The sequence below is a fragment of the Macrobrachium nipponense genome, chromosome 8 (genome assembly GCF_015104395.2).
Source record: "Macrobrachium nipponense isolate FS-2020 chromosome 8, ASM1510439v2, whole genome shotgun sequence".
In the NCBI taxonomy this organism is placed as follows: Eukaryota; Metazoa; Arthropoda; class Malacostraca; order Decapoda; family Palaemonidae; genus Macrobrachium; species Macrobrachium nipponense.
In genome coordinates, this window is record NC_087203.1 from 83,384,068 (window position 1) to 83,404,137 (window position 20,070).

The following is a 20,070-nucleotide window of genomic DNA, read 5'->3' on the forward strand; positions in this document are numbered from 1 at the left end:
TATTATTATTATTATTATTATTATTATTATTATTATTATTATTATTATTGGATGTTGTTTTTGCTTGTTCACTAAATACACAAAAGGGAAGATGTTTGGTTGTAACAAGACACTAACACTCTTCAGAATCGGAGCAGTTAGGACATTCCAAGCTGATTAGGTTGTTAAGACATGAAAGTGGCTCACCTTTTCCGTCTTTGAAGAACGCCCCGACCAGGTGTGTCAACATAATCAAACCTGAAACCTTCTGATGAAGGGCGAAAGGTACCTGATGTATTCTCCCCATGTTTTCCTCGCTGTATTGGTTTTCTGTAAATCAATGCCCTCCCTAATAGGGTTCATAGTCTCAGTTCTGCCAAAGATGCGACAAACGGAACGAAATCGAAGCGAGATTCCACAGAACAGAAGGCAAATACGTCAAAGGAAAAAAGGGGAGAGTGAATTCAAGTAGAAGAAAAGAAACACATACATAAGGAATGAGTTATAAACTACTTGAATAACTTTTCTTTTAAAAAAATGGCCTCTTCGAAACACAGGAGTACCAGCATCAGTAGCCCTGTCAATGACTGTAAAAATAATGAGAGTACTGCAACGGGGTAGTGTGACATCGATGCACCTTTGCAGAAAGTGGATGCTGAGACAGTCTGCAAAAGCGAGCAGCACTTACTAGCACTGCAGCCCAGCATTGAGGATGGTAGTGAAATTTACCTGTCGAAGATAATCAATTCAGACACCTTGCGAAGATAATTTATGTTATTTTGTCGAGGTAAGGGAACCAATGCCGTAATCTTATGTGGAAATAAAAGATAAAGATGCTTGAAGGCTTCCAGCATTCAGACATCCAATCAGGAGAGCAAGGTTCCTGTTATTATGATCGACCAAAAGCCTGAATCTTCTGACACTGAAACCATCGTCTACATAGATTCAAGAAGCAGTGAGTTAATGTATTTTCAATTGCTGTGATAAAGAAAGCTTGTAGTCGAAGCTAACAAGTATTGCCCATTGTTCTGAATCTTTAATTGCAATGTTACCTGTGCGAAGCGAATCGCTGAGCTAATCCATAACTTAGTTTACCCGCAGCTCACTTTAATGCACTTCCACCTCCCCACCCGCTTCTTACATACCCATACTATTTTCTGATTCGTTCAAGATCTTTGTTAAGGTTAGTGGCAACTTGTCGCCCCTTTATGGGGAAGGAGGGAGGGGTGAGTACTACAAAAGTTGCATCGCTTGTACATCGCACCACCTCAGTCATGCCGTACTTTAAAACTAAACAACAGGTCATGTAAATAGGCTTACTAAACTTTACATCCATCATCAATTCTTTATTGCCGGTGACCTGACACTTTAAATGCAAATAAGTTAAAAGCTTTCAACACCCACTTACAGAATTCGTATAAAAGATCAACTACTCTGGGTTCATATGTGTTGCATAGGTTGTCGTGGGTGTAACTAGTTAGATCTAAAACACAGTTGCGAAAATTCAGTTCATAAATATCAGTGCTTAACGTAAATGGACTTAACTTGCGCTTTTCTTACGTTTGTACAGTAAGTACCCCAAATGCAACGAGAATTAAGGTAGAAGCTAAAGATTGGTTTGTGTATTCCGTCGATCTGAATCTACTATTGGTAATATCCTGTTTCTGTTTTATAATAGCTTTCTTTTCCTGCTTCTTTCGAGCTTTGAGGCATTCATTAAATAGTACCAAACATAAAATCCAACTTATGCCATCTTTTCCAAATCCATACGAACTGCGTTTCTTCCAGAATAGCGGAAATCCAAATGTGAAACCTTTGCAAGGTTTGACAGACTCCAGCAAAGCGATTACTCATAGCACTGAATTACATAATAAGAGTTTCTGATGTATCAGGTTTCGTAGACTCAAAAGTTATTATGAGCTTTATTATTTGAGGAATTCCCATACGCTGATATTTGTAATCGAGCGGTTTTGCTTGTATTACAATTTTTTTATGTATGTAAATAGAGGTATAATCTTGCGTCGCATTTATGCACAGAACTGGCTCAATGATGACCCGTGCTGTTGTGACATCCTTTTGTATGTTTAAAAATGGAAATCAAATGACATCAGGAACGGCATCATTCAGAATTAAACGGGTCAAGGAAATGACATTAGGCTAATGAGATTTAGTCGATCCCATAATGGATTTGTATTGAAATTAATAGTCACCCAGACAAGGGAATATGTTTTGGGGTAGGTCTGCAGGGAAAGAAAGAGATGGAAATAACGTAGGAAGCAAAATAATGGGATTGATTCTTTTATTTTCGACCAGAGTTCCTCATCTGCTGACACCCGAGTATGAGGACCTGATAATGCAAGGATGTTCGTCACCAACACCTTTTCATTAAAGGAAGGGTGAATATGTGTTGTAGCTATAGCTATCGCACACTTACTGTTCAGGCACTTGCTGCTCAAAATCTGCGTTCAAAATCTTGATACTCATAAACTTATTGCTCGAAAACCTTCGTGTACAAAAACTTAAGCGCCCAAAAACTGTCGCAACAGTAAAAAAAGAAAAAAAAAATGAGCCATTGGAATAACAGCACGATATCAGAAGTGTCATTTTGGTTACCAGCAACTTTGAGGATAATTGTGACCCGACGCAGGTAGCACTAAACTCCCATGGTCTGTTGCAAGTTTTGGTAATATGCTTTTGTATTATCTCGAATTAGGGCCGTTAACCCTAGACTCCTCCATCCATTTATATGCGGGCTTTTAGTCAGCACGAAGGGTTGGCTTTCCTCCCGCCTCTCGTCCCAAGGAAGAATGGCAATCTGCTCTCGGTCACTGGTTGGAGGGGAATGTCTCACGTTGGATAGATTTTGGCTCCGAAGATGATTCTCGTTGTACGAAAAAAATAAATCGAGATTATTTCATGACTTTTGAAGCTAGAGCCAAATGTTATAGCAGATGTTGTGTCGTAAGACGTTCGTATTTAACAATTTACGAGAAAACACACATATAACCTTTTTCACCTTAAAAAACGGTATCACAAGGCTTTTATTTTTATTTATCTTTATTATTTTATTTATTTATTTATTTTATTTTTGCTACGCTGCAGTCTTTACTGTTATGCTAGAATGTATTCCCGTGGTCTAATTTTGTTGCAACAATCGCACTTCAGCAAGCATATTTTCGAGGTAAACTGATTATTTTACTGATAAATACATATTTTGAATCACAGAGATCCAACATATGCTTCCCTCCAATTACACGAGACCGACTGTAATCCTCGTGGATGACACCAATTCCGTCTCATCTGATGACGAGATAGAATTTGTGTCACCCACGAAGATTAGACGTACCATAAATTTATGTCAGTTTTCCTTCGCTTCACACAGCTGGTTCACACAGCTGGTCGGCTAGGTCTAGGCTGCTTTGCCTCCTCCATCCGTCTTTGTTGAAAATCAAGAAAAGATAATGGAAACCGTTTGTATATTAGATGTTATAAATAAAAATGCTAATGAATTCAAAAGCAATCAGGTAACCACCCACAAAAAACCCGTTCATGTAACGCCCCCATCAAGGATATAGTTCATGAATAAAATAGAAGAAAAAATAAATGGTTATGGTCGTTATAATTACAGGACAAACGAAATAACTTAGGATTCAATAGTTTGGCCATAATAATTTAGAACCAAAAGATTTAATTTCAAATAAGGAAAGACTCAAGGACGTGTTGATTGTCACACAAAGTATTTCATTTATCGTGTTGGAACGTTTCCACGGACTACATAGTCTCATTTAAAATAAAGAAACATTTTCTGTCATACCTGCCTTGAGGTGGAACAGCCCTTGGATAGGGATGCAGTGCGTGAAAGAGCTCGTAACCTTTGTAGAAGTTATTTTTTACTAGTAGAGGTTAATGAGCTGTTGCGCATCAAGTCAAAGTGTTTTCCTTCATTTGTGATTTAAACATGATAGTATGAAACACACACACACACACATACACGTATGCCTATATCATAGTAGTATGTTTAAATCACAGTTTATGAGAGAGGAGCTGTTGATCATTAAGTCAAAGGGTTTTCCATGAACTGTGATTTAAAATGGTAGTATGATGTAGGCATTCAGGGAGAGTTTAAGGCTTCTCAGTTTTAAACAGTTGGAGTAATATATATATATATATATATATATATATATATATATATATATATATCACATACATATATATATATATATATATATATATATATATATATATATATATATATATATGTGTGTGTGTGTGTGTGTGTGTGTATAAATTACGAATTATTTCGAGAAGGATACTGGGAACTCAAATACTGACTGGCCCTCATAAGAGGTGTGTGCGTCTCCTTAGGCACACGGTAAACGGTATAAGTTTTTTCTTGTCAAAAATTAAGCGAGGAAAACCTAAAGATATTTCATGTATGCTATTTCAAGAGTGATTAAATGAGAACAGAAGAGGACACACGAGTTTTATCTCCCAGAAATGATATTCAAATTAAGAGCCCGTTATTTTCCCTACAGCTTTGTCATTAAAGGCGAAACAGTAATATGATCAAGAACTTTATTACTCTCTTAATACTTATGGTAATGAGAGCGCGGGCCTCGCGAGTTTCGAGGCGAATGTAGACCAAAGGGAAATGAAATATCAAAGGGCGTCTTAAATGCGTTTATTCCGTTCTTAACTTCATTTGACCAGCGAACGCACTCACAGCTAGTCAGACGTTTTACCGAGTATTCGTGTGATCCTAATCTTTGAGATAAAACAAAAAAGCTAATAGTTCTTCCAGTATCTTAAAATTTTTCAACTAATCCAGCGTAATCAGCCAAATCTCGCTAAAATGTATGTACTTCTCTTAAAAGAGGATTTGGCTAGCATCTCTGGGTGGGACGGTCGTTTTTACACGTCGAAAGTCTATTTTTCTCTCCCACTTGTATTCTTAACTTGATAATGTTTTAGGAATTATGAAGTCAAATCCCCTCACCCGAATCTATCATCATTTAAAATGGGAGGATCTCAAGAAGGTTGGTGTGCTCTTTGGCTGATGCAAATACGTCTCTAACCAGCTCCACCAGATGTACAAATGGTTTTTCCGTACTTGTTTAGGTATTATCTCCAAGTCTGGGAAGGCTCTTTACAAACTTACTTTCTTGATAGAGTAGAATAAAAAAAAATATCTGCCCGATGAATGATTCGATTATCAATTTCAGTGTGAATTCGCTTCAACTGAGTTTTAAGGTTGGAATCCTCTGCTCGTTTAGTCGTTGCTACTCAAAGCAATGCCTCTGTGAACTGTGTTATGAACCTTCTCCACTCTCTCTTCCTTGTCATACAGGTCATGTTGCACAGTCTCCCTTATGATGTGCGGAAAGCCCAACTTAAAGGCAATTAGTTTAAACCACGTTTTAAAATGTTCTCATCCAGAACAGTACTCCTTTGCCTTATCCAGTACTTCCTGAGTCATTCAACCTACATGCCAGCACTTTAACTTGCACAAAGGAGCCATTAAATAGGGAAAGAATGTTGAAAGGAGTAAAAGACTTTGTTAATCCCTGCTCTAGTGCCTCGCTGGACAAGTGGATTACGTGCTCGCCTACCGATTCGGTAGTCCGAAGTTCGATTCTCCGCTCTGCCAACGTGGAATCAGAGGAATTTATTTCTGGTGATTAGAAATCCATTTCTCAATATAATATGGTTCGGATCCCACAATAGGCTGTATGTCCCGTTGCTAGGTAACCAATTGGTTCTTAGCCACGTAAAAATATCTAATCCTTCGGGCCAGCCCTAGGAGAGCTGTTAATCAGCTCAGTGGTCTGGTTAAACTAAGATATCTTTAACTTAATCCCTGTTCTGGGAAAAGCCAGCCAAGACCACTCAACCTGCCTCTTTTCAGGTCTAGAGCCTTTCATCACTGTCTTAATTAAGGTGTGGAAACCATGAGCAAATTCTTCTTACAAGGCTGTCTCGACACCTCTGTGCCATAAGTTGTTTAAACATCTGCACATCATTTGGAACTCGTAGTGCAATTGGGTAGTCAGTCGAGAAGGCAATGGGCTGGCAACCCCATCCATAAATACCAAAAGAAAGACACATATAAGCGAAGATTTAAATTTCCTTGCCTGTAACCCATCAAAGTTGACAAACTATCAGGTACCCAGTTCACTGCACAAATAAAAAGGCACAACGGTTTTACTGAACATGTTTAAATTGATCCGCTTACCTTTACTTTTAACTGGTAAGATGGACATTGTTACTATACAACAATATCAGTATATATATATATATATATATATATATATATATATATATATATATATATATATATATATATATATATACATATATCGAGCTACAATGTCCTTTAATATCTAATTCGCTCTACCTCGGAATTAATATATTTTCATATATGCTTAACCGAAGGGGAATTTTTTTTTTTTTCTCGATAATAGATTTACCTGTACTTGGGCGCGAACGCAGGTACATTATAAATCCAGGAACGTCAGTGGAAGCTATACCACTCAACCACCGCGAGAGGTGGTTGAGTGGTATAGCTTCCACTGACGTTCCTGGATTTATAATGTACCTGCGTTCGCGCCCAAGTACAGGTAAATCTATTATCGAGAAAAAAAATTCCCCTTCGGTTAAGCATATATGAAAATATATTAATTCCGAGGTAGAGCGAATTAGATATTAAAGGACATTGTAGCTCGATATATGTATATGAATCACGGTAATGTGATATGACTTATATATATACATATGTATATGTGTATATATGTATGTATGTATTTCAAAACCATTTCCCATTTTCTGGATAGGCTGCTAACCACAGGACAACGGGGAGTATGGGTCCCACAGTAACCACCCAGGTGTATCTCTTGATGAATCCTTCTCCCTTTGACTCGATGTGAGCATTGAATTACGAATACGTAAAGGGTCAGTCTTGCTGACATTTTCTTTTTCTACCGAGAGCTTTACTTGTATTCTTTCCACGGATTCAGATTTTTCTTGCTATCCTCCTTTGGGATACCATTTTTCCCAGTTTCTTTTCCATACCTTTCAGGATTGTACTTTTTTCGTCCATTTTTTTCGTCCAGTCTGTTTGCAGGTATTCCGCGCCATCGCTCCGTATCACATGGCTTTTTTCGTAACTTTTCTCTCTTCCTTTGACTTTAAAGGGAATTAGTTCCACCTTCATGCTCTCTCTCTCTCTCTCTCTCTCTCCCCAATTTTCCTTGCACAAGTAATCTCTCTTTTTCTCTCACTGTGTAACCATATGTCTTTATTTTTTGTGTGTAACAGTGATAGCCTACGGGTTATATATTTCGCGATTAGATTTGCCACCGTCCAGCCTGGAGTCAGCCTACCTCTCCAATGGCCATCGATCCACTCTTATGTTACCGTTATATTTAAATTAAGGTGTCTTTAAGAATTGCAAACCAGATCGATGAACGCAGACAGCATCTTTCTCTCTCTCATTCTCTCTCCTAATTAGGAAGAGTTGTAACGTGACACTAGAAATATTGCCGAAACATTACGGAATCTTATGCAAAAGAATTATTCATGAAACTCCCAGCGATCATTTCTCTTCTTGTTTCTTCCGTTGCTCGTAAAATATATCCGTTATTTGTCTGGAGATGGAAAAACAGAGATAAGAATGGAAGCTTGAGAGCAAGAATTTTTCAGGTTGCTTCTTTATCTTGCTCGATGTATTTATACATAAGGTGGTCCACGTGTTTGCCAATAAGCAGGTTTAAGTGTGTGTGTGTGTGTATATATAATATATATATATATATATATATATATATATATCTATATATATATATATATATATATATATAATATTAATGTTATGTATATATAAGATTTAACATTCATAAGCTAGGAATGGTCTTCTTCCAAAATCGCCTAAAGATCAAAGTGGTCAGCTTTTCGAGCGTAAGTTCTCTTGTGCTTAGACCTTAATATTTTTAACACTACTGATTTTGAGTGATGCACAATAAGAAAAATACTAACTATGCTTATAATATTATCCCATTTGCTGTTTACAACTTACGCCTTCTTTAAGCTAATTAGTTTTTAAGTATTACATAAATTTAATGTCATGATTAAATAAGAAAAACAAATGATATCCAAACACCCATCATTCTCAAATCCAAATGGAAATGTTCACGATGTAGCCACAATATATTACGTAACGAACAACAGCCCAGGCACAATTTACAAAGGGCACTATACGGCCATCAATAACTCTCAACCAATCACAGATGCCTGTAACCAAAACCGCTTTTATCTGACAATAACGATAAAGGAAAATATGATTGGAAAAAGCTGATATGTAATAGTTATATGAGTCGTACGAAGAGGTTGCTATTTTAGTAGGTAAATCCAGGCACCTGTTACACATAACAGATCAAGTTTTGCCAGGTTCTTGAGTGGTCTAAATATAGATAAAACAAGAAAGAAAGACAATTAAACATTCCCTCAGAGAGAATAGTGCCACAGGAGTAGCGCCTTCCTGTTCTTAGCTAGTCTGTAAAGATAACATCAATATCCCCATAGTATTTTTTTTACTATAAGGGAATAACTCTTACATCAGTTAGCCATTTGATTCACACTGACTAATTGTCTCTCCTCCATCTTTGACTGCACCCCTCTTCAGTCGACTGCCTACTAAGGTTATCAAAGACTCCGTGAGTATAAGGTTGAGTGCTGGAATCGCTGCTTCTTCTACTCGGATCCCACCCAGGACTCTTGTTAACAAAGCGTGAATGCTACAGATCATACGACAAGACTATAGTACATTTGGACTGTTACGATGTTGACTGCTTTTAGTTTTCTGTAAAAGAAAACTACTGAGATGGCTTTGTCAGTCCGCACTTTCTGTCCGGCCACAGATCTTAAAAACTACTGAGGCTAGAGGGCCGCAAATTGCTTTGTTGATCATCCACCCTCCAATCATCAAACATACTAAAATCTAAATTGCAGCCCTCTAGCCTCAGTAGTTTTTATTTCATTCAAGGTGAAAGTTAGCCATGTTCCTGCGTCTGGCAACGCTATAGGACACGCCACCGCAGGGCAGTGGCTGAAATTCTCATGGGCCGCTGCTGAGAGTTTCATGGGCCATAGATGAGAGTCTCATACAGCAATATACGCTGCACAAAAAACTCGATTGCGCCGAAAAATCTTCGTTGCAATTTTTACTCGTTTCGCATCATCGCAACCTACAGGTAACTACAGTATTACTCGGGTAAAACTAGTACCAAGATAAAACTCCTATTTTGAGAGCATTAATGTGAGTTTTGCTCCTTCCCTATTTATGAAAGTCGTCCTTCGTGAGTAGCAAAGAAGCAGATAAAAAAATGAAATCACGCACCCTGTTGCACGAAGAGATATTGAATGAAAGTCTCGAACTTAAGGGTTGCTGTTCATTTTTCAAGCCTTCACTTCTGGTGTTGGGAATGCTTTGCCTTCGTATGTGTTTCCTGGGCCTCTCTGCCTGTCGGTCTCTCTCTCTCATGTATATATATGTGTATATATATATATATATATATATATATATATATATATATATATATATATATATATATATATATATATACACATACACATGTGAAGAGAGAGAGAGAGAGAGAGAGAGAGAGAGAGAGAGAGAGAGAGGAAAAACACACGTGCGCGCACACGCATGCATATATATATATATATATATATATATATATATATATATATATATATATATATATATATATCGTATATACATATATATACATTACACTAAATTACTGTTATTATAAAACCCAGTGCTTTAGGGAAAAAGAAAGTTGTTGGTTTAATCAACTAATATAAGTAACGGGGAAGTGGCTATTGGGCTTCCTGGTAACTTTCTCTTAAGGTCTTTTTCATGAATAAGCAACAATCGTAGAGACAAGGATGGGCACCTTTGTATATGTAGCCATATCATAAACAGTAATATTTTTCTTTTACGGAAGCATATTATACGCTTACACAAATGTTCATGCATTTGCCGTGATCATTCAAACATGCATGACTTATCATCATCATCTTAGCCATTAAACCAAACAAAAACTTCTTTCAGTATTCTTCGAAGATTGAAAAAGAAACCCACAAAATTACTGTGTATAACGTGTTTACTTATAAGTATTTACATTTTATTTTACTCAAGACTCGAGTACTCAGGCCCTATCTGTGGCCCTTTTTCAAGAGATACTGCTTGGCCTTGACCCAGGTTGACTACCTACGTATCTCTTGAAGAAGGGCCACAGATAGGGCCGGAAAGTACTCGAGTGGTGAGTAAAATAAAATGTAAATACTTATAAGTAAACACGTTATACACAGTAATTTTGTGGGCTTCTTTTTCAATCATAGCCATTATTATAATCATCATCATCATCTGCATAGTTTTCATAAAAGTATATTGTTTAGAAGCAGTCACTTTTCTTTTCACTCATAATCAATATTCATCTTCCATAAGGCTTTCCCGTTTATCACTTGTTCCAATCTTCATTACTCTCGCTTCTTAACGCCAATCATTTTCCTTGGTCGACTTCCAACCTTTACTTGTCCGATTTCACTGCTTTCCTCATTATTTTACCCATAGCCTTCTGAAGCGTGACGTCATATGATAATAAGTCTGCAGCATGGTCGCTTAGTCTCTGCTTGAGGACTCTGCTAGTCCTTTCCCTGACCCGAACCTCGACCTGTTAAGGAAATTCACGAAGCAGCGGAGTTCAGAAAAAGACACGCTGTAAAAGGCTTTTAATTGCCTATAAAGGTTCCGAAGAATAAAATGTTTATATAATAAAACTAAATCAGGAAAAACAAGGAAAAGATTTTTCGGATAAAACGGCGACCACTCAAAACTAACTAGACAAGGCACCGACCTTCCAAAAAACAATCATGAAGTTGAATTTCGTCAGAGATATGACATTTCTTTCGTTAAACAGTCTTCCTGTTGTTGCTGCTCTTCTTCTTCTTCAATCAAATCATCGTCACCCAAGACCACTCAGGAGCTGGAATTTTCCCGTACTCTGCTTTCTTGCCAATTCACAAAAACATTGATTTTTTTCCTCCTACGCTTTGTCTACGTATAATTATTTGTATACTTCCCCCAGAGACACGTTTTACACACACACACACACATTTATATATATATATTATATATCAATATATATATATATATATATATATATATATATATATATTATAATATATATATATATATATATATGGAGAGATATATAGGGATGGGAAATATATATTTATATAGATAGAGAGAGAGAGAGAGAGAGAGAGAGAGAGGAGAGAGAGAGGAGAGATGGGATAAGAGGGGGAGAGAGGAGGGGGAGGAGAGAGCATCTATTAGGAAAGATGAAAAATCAGGAAAATCCATCTAAGCTACCTTCAACCATGTATATTTTAGGGGAATATAAACAAGCCCAGGAGAAAATAAGCTAAGATTTTACGGAATATAGGACTAAAACATTGGGAGTAAAATTATACCCCAGCAGTTTTTAATGAATAAAAAAGTATGTTTTTATATGAGAAGATTCCCTCTTAATTAAGTTACCTGGTCCTTCAGGGATACAGCACCCTCCTTTCTAAATAATAATGTTTTCCTACTGTATACATTTGTTGAGGGAAGGTGTTGGATACGATACACTCCTACTTTTTTTGTAGGAGACCTTTTTTTTTTGTATTTTGGTTTAGCATGTGAGTTTACGTCCGTTTTAGTTTTCTGTAAAAGAAAACAATTTAGATGACTTTGTCTGTTCCGTCCGCAATTTTTTTCATCCGCCCTTATATCTTAGAAAAAAATAACTACTGAGACTAGCTGGCTGCAAATCGGTATGTTGATCATCCATCCTCGAATCATCAAACATATTGAAATTAGCCATGATCGTGCGTCTGACAACGCTAAGGACAGGCCACCACCGAGCCATGGGTGGAAGTTTCATAGGTCGCGGCTCATACAGCATGATACGCTGTACGAATATTCGATTGCGCCGAAGTTTAAACTTTGGCTCATTTTTTTATTGTTTTATGTTTTTATTATACTTGTATTTATTGTCATCTTGCTTCTTCTTTTTAATTTTTGTATAATTTACTGGACAGATTTTAAAACCTAAGTCATCAGTCATTTGATTTCTTACTGCCGTTGCTCTTTCTCAAAGAAAATACGAACAACGGCTTCTGAAATGTCTTTCAATAAAACAACAACAACAGCAATAATTACAAAAATGATAACTGCATTAACGTCGTCATCTTCATTTAAAATTCCATCATTTATGGAAAAGTTGCGAATTGTAGTAAACAACGAAGAGGGCGAGAACAGAGGATGCATTTGATCATCTGCATAGAGCAATTAGCCCAGAGGCTCTGGCCAATTATCTCTAAGAAAATTTTGAGGTCTTCGTCAAGGAAGACTCCCATTCTACGGTGGGCAAATTTACATATCTTGATTACACAAGGGAATTTTTACTGTATATTGATAAGCAAAGAATTCATTTGAGGGAGGGAGGGGTTTTTGGTGCCAGCGGTAATGGATGACAACAAGGCCTGAGAGCGAGCTTAGTTGGTAACAAAGCTTAATAATGACAGAAGAGAACACTTTCTAGTTGCGAGTACAGTTAAAAAAAATCTTATCTTCTTTATAGTAGCTGGGAAAAGGCTTTTTCTATCCACTGTCCGAAAGCGAAAGACGTGTTTACCTTGCGTGTTTTCTTTCCCTAAAACGCAACGATGCAGAGAAAACAGAGTAGGAGGTTCTAAAGGAGCTTAAAACACACTTGGGATTTGTTGCTTGGCTCTTATTACGTATATTCTGCTTATATGTAATGTCCTTGTCTGTTTTACATTTTCTAATTTCACCAATAATTTCTTTCGATGTGAACATATGCCTTTTATTTTTTTGCCGATTTTTTTAGGACTGCACCGAAGTTCGATTCTCCACTCGGCCAACGCGGAATCAGAGGAATTTATTTCTGGTGATATAAATTCATTTCTCGATATAATGTGGTTCGGATCACATAATAAGCTGTAGGGCCCGTTGGTACGAAACCAATTGGTTACTAGCCACGTAAAAAAATATCTAATACTTCGGGCCAGCCCCAGGAGAGCTGTTAATCAGCTCAGTGGTCTGGTAAAACTAAGATATACTTTGAGGACTGCAAATGTAATTATTATCTTTCCAATTGCTAAGGAACTGTTGGGCTTATTTTAATCCACTAGGTTTCCATTGGAGTGTGCGCTTGTATCTGTCTGTTTGGCTGTCTCCTCTGTATCTTAGTCTGAAAATACTTTCTGTTTTATTTCATTGGATTTGAAAAGCACTGACTCTTTTGCAGTACCAAATATAGTTTTATCTACCTGGTGATTGGAGCTCTGATTGTTACATGTTCGTATCTGAACTGTAGGCGAACAAGTAAGGTGACTTTCGAACCCATCATTGCCGGTGCAGCTGCTGCATAAGCGATCAAGAAAGGCAAGACAGTGGAGTATTTACTTTGTAAATTAGCTTAACCAGATCACTGAGTTACCTTTCTGTATACCTACAGCTAAGGATGTCTCGTTTACAGAACTCCGATTTCCACCGGATGCGGCTGGCTGCGAGTTCATGCTTTTCGTAAATGGGTCGTTGATTCCAAGCATAGCTGATCGAGAAAAGTGCCATGACTGAGATGCCCAGGTGACCTTGATCTAAGCTTGCTTCACTCGTATATTTTGGTAATTGGAAGTGTTTCTTCGGCCGTTTTTCAGGGGACTAAAAGCATATTTTCATTCCTCTTTCGTAAGTACCTTTCTAGACTTTTCACTCTGACCATGACAGTTTCATCCCCTTTGTTAGCCTTCCAATACTGCTTTTGCTTCAAATTCCATTACTTTCATGGAACTCTTTATTTATATTATATTACATTATTGCAACTTAGTAACTCACAAGTTGAAATATCATATGCAGTTGTTTAGTCTATACCATATATTCCTGAAGGGTGAGCTTAAGGAAAAAAACTCAGATGCTGGTTTGAGATGATTTCTTAGTTCCAAGTGATGTGAAATTTTCAAGCGTCGTGTGAGAGTTCCATTTATATTCGTAACAGTTTTTGGTCTTTGCTAATGGCTCCTTATTTGTTGCTATCTTCAGCTCACCCAAGAGCTACTTATAACCGATCCTATGGCTTCAACTCGTTAGCCTAGGATGTTTGTCAGTGGGTGTGTGTAGGAGTTACAGAAATCCTACTCACACACACGCAAATATATATATATATATATATATATATATATATATATATATATATGTGTGTGTGTGTGTGTGTGTGTGTGTGTGTGTGTGTGTGTGTGTGTGTGTGTGTGTGTGTGTATGTATGTGATTTAGAATACAAGTGAAAGATGTTGCAGTCCGTTATTTTCCATTCTTCGTTGTCAAATACTCTTCACATTTATCACGTTGTAAGTGGTTTTATAAGTATATATATATACATTACAGCCTTGCACCACCAGGCATGAGTTCGATGCCAGGCTGAGGGAAAACAATTTAGGCCCTTTTCCTGAAAATTGAATTTATGTATTTACTTGTAATTAGTCACCTGTGGTGGGGCCTTAGCTAGGGTAGAGAAGGGCATAAAGCTAAAAACTTCATCCCAAAAAGACCTGCTGAAAACCAGATGGCTTACACAATTTGGAGTTACATTCTCAAAGGCCTAACACACACTCACACACAAACGCATACATACATACATACATACATACATACATACATACATACATACATACATACATACACATATGTATACAACGAGCATGTGTTGTTTCTAAGAATGTATCCACTCTAAGGACATGTAAATGTGTATATTTGCACATGCAGGCAGTGTTGTGTATGCTTGTCCGTATACTGAATTTCTTATGGATATGGACAAGTACTTATATAGACACGAACATCCTTGCTGCCTTCCTTATTTCATAAGAATTGATAATAAGGTCTTTGGGAAGTAAGAGATGTGCTTAATTGATAGACAATGTAAGCTTCAATATGTAGAAAAAGTCAGAACTTCCTTCGACCAAGAGTAGAAAACCGCACTAAAAGGTTTGTGTCCGTATTTAAGAGAAAGACAAGAATTCAACCATAAAGTTCTGAGTTTGTATGTGTTTATTTATGTGTAAGTCTGTTTGAGAGAGGAGAGAGAGAGAGAGAGAGAGAGAGAGAGAGAGAGAGAGAGTATTGACAAAGGCGTACTGCCAGATCGGTGCGTGGGTGTTTGTGTGCATGTGTTTGTGCGTGTGTATGGGAGAGGGGAGGGAATGGTGTTGGGGGGGGAAGGGGGCGGGATTGGCGTGGTTGGCGTGTTTGTTGAGTCTTGGTTCAGAAACATCGACAAATTTAGGGAAGAAGAAATTACATTAGCTTGAGAGAAAGCCAAACAATTTCAAAGAAGAATAAGATCTGCACTAAACTGGCTAGATTAAATAAAGCGAGTTGTTATAGCGTTGATACCGACATACCGACCCATTAGCGATGTATAAAAACTCAGTTTACCTTTTTGTGGACATAATACTGTATTTGTTAAATTAACGAAGTATGAACACTTAATATGAATCCAGTGCAATGCGATGAAGCAAAATATCCTATAAAAAGTTCTTCTCGATTATATATCTTAGATGTCTTATATGATGCCTCTGCATTGATATTCATAGCAAAATGAAGAATAAACCCAGTGGCGACGTCAAAATACATTATTCAGAGTGCAAGACATGTATTAAATGACCCACAAGATCGTGAAGATTTTCATTACTTCATTAATTTTGAAGTTCATATTATTAAAAACTGTTATAATATGGTATTACAGTTCTTCGATTACTATACTCTTGATTAAATTATTAAGGACAGGTAGACCAAATTATTTTCAAATCTGCTGAGCCTATTTTATTTTTATTTTAAATAGTAATTACTGCAGAGAACATCAGATCTTTTCCCGCCCACGCAACGTAATCAATATTGAAAGTCAGTTTTTCTTTTCTACGTACAGGCATATATTTCTATATAAAAAAAAACTAAAGCTTTTGCACTTCTCAAAGCAGTGATCACACTTACCTTTGGTCTCGATGAGATGGGTTGCGTCACCGAAACGATCCTGTGTAAGTCACAAAAGCAAAAATGAACTTTCAGAACAATATTTCAAGAAGGACCAGACCCTCAGCTGTTGCTCCGATCAACAATCGAAGCGAAGACGATCTGATCTAAACTTCTACACGCTAACTTGGGGTCGGCAACCCAGTGCACTTCTCAATGAAATTTCGCTCGGCCAATAGGAGCTCTTACTTCGCAGCGGTGACTTCCTATTGGCCGGGTGACTGTTCATGAGGCGCCTAATCTATGACGTCAAAGGTGGGCGGGAGTTACGTTGGCGGGGAATTAGAAAACGCATGCGTCACAGTTTAGGTTCCAATTTTAAAGAGATTAAAGTGCTGTAAGAGTCTCTACACACATTGGAAATCTATGACACTCTCTCCTTTTCCTCTACGAATGTTTTGAAACCTCACAGTCCCCCCGAAAAACAAGGAAACGAAAAAGAAGAAAATTGGATAAGCAATCAGTTTTCGGCGCCGAAGCAAAAAAGGTGTTTTTCTTTGAATTTATCGCACTCGAGCTGGAGTTAAGCTGATTGATTGCTATGCGTGGCATTAACTAATTTGCCCCCCACCCCCTTTATATTAGCTATTTAACGTTTTATGACACCCACTCTCTCTCTCTCTCTCCTCCTCTCTCTCTCTCTCTCTCTCTCTCTCTTTCATGTAAGCGCATGTTTCACCAGATGAAATCTTACTTCGGACAATGGGGTTGAATCTTGAATTCTGTAAACGTCTTTAGTGAAATAAGGGGTGTAGATTCCGTAGACCTTAAATACACCTTTGCAAATCCCTAACTTGACAAGGTTATGGAGGAGTGTTGCTTGTTTTGTCTTTATTTATATATTTATCTATTTATTCATTTATTTATTTTCATGTATTGATTTCTATACGTGGCAAATAAATGCGGTTTATCGGTAATTAAGCTTCTCATGACAACAGGAAAAGTCATGAGAAGTATTCAATGCAAGCTTTTAATAAAAAATTTATTTCATTACTATCGTTTTACTTTTGACAACAAATAGAACTCGCAGATTACTCAACAGTAAAACTCATTGTAGCGTTCGGTTGTTATCTGACAACTACCAGAGTTTTTATTAAATCTCAGAAATCACTGGTTGAGGCTTTTTATTCATTTTGTCTTTCATTTTTATCAGCTATTAAAACTTGGACCTCGTAGTCGGGGTCTAATACATTGAACCAATTCAGTCACACCATGAACTGATTTTCAAAATTATTGCTAATTATTCACTTGCGCAGAAAAATTCGAGACACTCTTTTCATACATGGAGGCACTTTAAGTTCATTGTATGAGTAGAGTAACTTAAGACGTATCATTGAAATCGATTTGATTTATGGATCTCTCTCTCTCTCTCTCTCTCTGCAATCATATAATAATCTAATAGATACATCTATATATATATTATAATATATATATATAGATATATATATATATATATATATATATATATATATATATATATACTAATAAAAGGAGCCCATAAAACACCAAAATGTAGAGAGAAAAGTACTATATTTCAGAGACTGCTGTCTCTCTCTTCAGGTATATGAATGAGAAAAGTTTACAGAAAAGGTGGTATTTATACCAAGAGATCCGTCCACAAGTAAGCCAGTCACATTAAACATTCGGAAGATTTTTGTCACAAATTCAGAGAAGCACATATACCACTTCACAACATAAAACTTTTAAGCCTTGACGTAGACTCCCTATTCACAAAAGTACCAGTACAGGACGTTCTTCAGTTTTTAAAGGATAAATTATCCCCTATTCAGATCATTTGTCCCATTGGTGGCTCTTGACAAAATCAATAAAGGTTAGTTGAATTATGTGCATCTAGTAACGTATTTTCATTCGGGGAATCATTCTACAAGCAAAAATTCGGGTGTAGTATGGGTAGTCCTTTAAGTCCTGTTTTAGCCAATCTGTACATGGAATACTTTGAAACTACAGTAATAAATGCAATAAAACCCAAAAGCATGCTGTGGATGAGGTACGTGGATGATATCCTAACATTTTGGGATAATAGGTGGGGTGATTTTAATGAATTCCTCTCAAAATTAAACGCATTAGTGCCCAGCATCAAATTGAAAGTTGAATGGGAAACAGACAACAAAATTCCTTTTCTTGATGTTTTAATAATCAGAGACACGATAGAATACAAATTCACCATATACAGAAAACCAACGTTCTCACTTTCATATATTCACTACTTTAGCTATCACGACATTACTATCAAGATAGGCGTAGCTAGCAACCTATTCTTAAGAGTCTTACGAATTTGTTCCCCAGATTTTCCTGGAAAAAGAATTTGAACTAATTCGCAAGCAACTTTCGTCTTTAAAGTATCCTGACCATATAATTGAGAAAGCAATTCAAAAAGCAAACGTAATTTTCTACCGACCCCCTAAAGACAAGACCAGAGACACACCCAACAATAAAATAAAAATTCCTCACCTGGAGACGATTAAAAGAGTAACGCACACCCTTGGGAAATCCAACCCTTTTGCATTTACCTACCCAAACACCTTAGCCAAATCCCTGATTAACGTCCAACAAAAGACATCTCCCAAGGACTCTGGGGTCTATGAGATCCCATGCCAAGACTGTGACCAATCTTACATCGGATTTACAGGGAAATCACTTCCCAGAGATTAATACTACACAAACGGTCAGTTAGGTATGGACAACAACTCGGCTATTTTCAACCATATAAATGAACATAACCATAGAATAAACTGGAATTTGTCACGTGTAATTTATAGCAGCAACTGCCGGTACAAGAGTCAAATGATGGAATCGGCCTTAATAAAAGAGAAGCAGATAATGAACATCTCAAAGGGGCATGGATCTCAGATGTCGTCGACGAAGTCTTCATTCAACCAACGCTTAAGAAGATTAAAGGAAGATTATCAGCGGGGGTGACCTAAATTGGGTTACTTGTGGACGGATCTCTTGGTATAATACCACCTTTTCTGTAAACTTTTCTCTCATTCATATACCTGAAGAGGAGAGACAGCAGTCTCTGAAATATAGTACTTTTCTCTCTAACATTTGTGGTGTTTTTATGGGCTCCTTTTATTAGATGGAATTCTGTTGTTACAGAACATTTTTACCTGTCATATATATATATATATATATATATATATATATATATATATATATATATATATATATATATATATATATATATATGGATGATGGATGTATGTATGTATATATGTATGTATGTAAGTATATCAGTGTTTCAACTACGAAACCCTAGCCTGTACACTTAGCCTGAGGTAAGTGAAATGTTTTACTTTCAAATCTACCCTGTGACTGGGAAAGCATAACTATCTCATTTAATCCGTAATTTCATTATGCACGAATCACTTGTTTTATACATATATGTATGCGTGTGTGTGTTCATGTCTGTGTATGGTCGTATATGCAAGATTTTGATCGTTTGCATGGAATCCGAAGATGATAAGATAAAGAATGAAGCTTAATTTTCTTGCAGTTCTTATCTGTTGGTCTTTAGGTCGCTTGGACTGGCATTTGATCATTCAACATGAACATTTTCCAACGGTCTCTGGTCCTTCTTATTAGTCCACGACGCAGTGGTTAGGGAATATCTCACATGCATGCATGTGGTAAGTATACAGGATAATATTAATTTGTAATGTATGTATGTGTAATTTGGCGTAGGCTGGGAATCACCATATTCATCTTTTTTATTTTGCTTTGTTTTGTTGTGTCTTTCGAAAAATAAAATATTTGCAAATTTCGTCTTTTTATTTTGGAAAATATATTGAAATTTAAGATTGACTCTCTCTCTCTCTCTCTCTCTCTCTCTCTCTCTCTCTCTCTCTCTCAGTTAATATTGTTAGCTACTACAGATGATGTTGTTACCCTACAAAGGGCGTTTTAACAATTACGTC

General features: G+C 36.9%; 1 protein-coding gene across 1 annotated transcript in view; it reads right to left on the bottom strand.

Annotated features, from left to right (window-relative positions):
- LOC135222892 (thyrostimulin beta-5 subunit-like) overlaps positions 1-16,250 on the bottom strand; it is a 38,174-nt gene extending 21,924 nt beyond the window's left edge. The window contains exon 1 of the mRNA XM_064261268.1: positions 16,094-16,250. The gene's annotated coding sequence lies outside the window, so the exon portion shown is untranslated. The remainder of the gene's footprint in view (positions 1-16,093) is intronic.
- Between the last annotated feature and the right edge of the window lie 3,820 nt (positions 16,251-20,070).